Source organism: Macaca nemestrina, chromosome 12, assembly GCF_043159975.1.
Source record: "Macaca nemestrina isolate mMacNem1 chromosome 12, mMacNem.hap1, whole genome shotgun sequence".
NCBI classification, from domain to species: domain Eukaryota; kingdom Metazoa; phylum Chordata; class Mammalia; order Primates; family Cercopithecidae; genus Macaca; species Macaca nemestrina.
The window spans coordinates 8,021,874-8,024,162 of NC_092136.1; the positions used below are offsets into that span (position 1 = coordinate 8,021,874).

The 2,289-nt window shown below is 44.6% G+C and overlaps 1 non-coding gene across 1 annotated transcript; it reads right to left on the reverse strand.

Annotated features, from left to right (window-relative positions):
* Window positions 1–369: 369 nt before the first annotated feature.
* Window positions 370–533, reverse strand: LOC112424595 (U1 spliceosomal RNA). Its single transcript, XR_003015384.2, has one exon. It is a non-coding gene; the product is annotated as a U1 spliceosomal RNA (small nuclear RNA).
* Between the last annotated feature and the right edge of the window lie 1,756 nt (window positions 534–2,289).

The window sequence follows — 2,289 nt, forward strand, 5'->3', positions numbered from 1 at the left end:
AAATTTGACACAGGAAGCCAGGCATGGTAGCTCATGCCTGTAATCCTGGCACTTTGGGAGGCCAAGGCGGGCAAATCATGAAGTCAGGAGTTCGAGACCAGCCTGGCCAATGTGGTGAAACCCCGTCTCTACTAAAGATACAAAAAATTAGCCAGGCATGGCGGCATGCACCTGTCATCCCAGCTACTCAGGAGGCTGAGGCGGGAGAATTGCTGGAACCTGGGAGGTGGAGATTGCAGTGAGCCAAGATTGCACCACTGCATTCCACCCTGGGTGACAGGACAAGTCTCCATCTCAAAAAAAAAAAAAAAAAAAAGAAAAGAAAAAAAGAGAAGAAGAAAAAAGAAAAGAAAACAAAGAAATTTGGCACAGGAGCAAGCGCAAGTGCAGTCCCCCACTACCACAAACAATGCAGTTGAGTTTCCCGCGTTTAGGGAAATTACAGGGGTCAGCACACCTGGAGTGCAATGGATGAGCCTTACCCTGGGAAAACCACCTACGTGATCATGGTATCTCCCCTGCCAGGTAAGTCATTGTGGTTTACATGTGCATTTCCCTAATGACTAATGACATTGAGTATATTTTATTTGCTAACTTATCACATATATACCTTCCTTGGTATGGTGTCTGTTCACATCATCTCCGGTTTTTTTGTTGTTTTGTTTTGTTGTTGCTTTGTTTTGTTTTTTGAGACAGAGTCTCGCTCTGTCGCCCAGGCTGGAGTGCAGTGGTGCGATCTCGGCTCACTGAAACCTTCGCCTCCCAGGTTCAAGTGATTCTCCTGCCTCAGCCTCCCAAGTAGCTGGGGCAACAGGTGCGCACCACCACACCCAGCTAATTTTTTGTATTTTTAGTAGAGACGGGTTTCACCATGCTGGCCAGACTGGTCCTGAGCTCCTGACCTCAAGTGTTCCACCTGCCTCAGCCTCCCAAAGTGCTGGGATTACAGGTGTGAGCCACTGCACCCAGCCAATCATCTCCATTTAAAAATGAATTATTGTTACTGAGTTATATATTTTAATATATTCTAGGTCCAAGTCTTTTGTCAGATATGTGTTTTGCAAATATTTTCTCCCAGTCTGTGACTTGTCTTTTTATGTTCATAACAGTGTATTTTAAAGAGTTAAAGATTTTTTGTGGTTTTTTTTTTTTTTTTTGAGATGGAGTCTTGCTCTGTCACCCAGGCTGAAGTGCAGTGGTGCGATCTCGGCTCACTGTAACGTCAGCCTCCCGGGTTCAAGTGATTCTCCTGCCTCAGCCTCCCGAGTAGCTGGCACTACAGGCATGTGCCACTATGCCCAACTAATTTTTTTGTATTTTTAGTAGAAACGGGGTTTCACCATGTTAGCCAGGATGGTCTCGATCTCCTGACCTTGTGATCCTCCTGCCTCAGCCTCCCAAAGTGCTGGGATTACAGGCGTGAGCCACCGCGCCCAGCCAAGAGTTAAAGTTTTTAATTTTGGTGAATTCCAGTTTATACTGTTTTCTTTTATGGATCATGCTTTTTGGTGTCATAACTAAGAAAATGATCCCTTCACTAAGATCACAAGTATTTTCTCCTATGTTTTCTCTCAGAAGTATCATTCGTATAGTGCTTACAGGTAGATTTCCTGTCTCATACTCCACTGTTTTGATTACAGTTCACTTGTAATCTAGATTAGGGCTTGTATTAGAAACATGCACTTAGAGGTGTTTTGTTTGTTTGTTTTTAAATGGAGTCTCCCTCTGTCGACCAGGCTGGAGTATAGTGGCATGATCTCGGCTCACTGCAGCCTCTGCCTCCTGGCTTCCCGGCTCTCATCCTCCTGAGTAGCTAACACTACAGGTGCTGCCACCATGCCCTGGTAATTTTTAAATTTTTTGCAGAGACAGGATTTCACCATGTTGCCCAGGCTAGTCTCAAACTCCTGGGCTCAAATGATCCTCCCTCCTTGGCCTCCCAAAGTGATGGGATTACAGGCATGAGCCATTGTGTCCAGCCTTACATATTATTTTCATAACTCATTAATCTCTATTTTTTAAAAAATGTTGTATACAGTATGCTGTTGATATATTTTTTCCATAGCTGTTTTTCTTATTCCAGAAATAACATGAAAGTCTTTGTGTCGGCCGGATGCAGTGGCTCACACCTGTAATCCCAGCACTTTAGGAGGCCAAGGAGGGTGGACACCTAAAGTCAGGAGTTTGAGACCAGTCTGGCCAACATGGTGAAACCCCATCTCTAACAAAACTATAAAAATTAGTAAAGTGTGGTGGCAGGCGCCTGTAATCCCAGCTCCTTGGGAGACT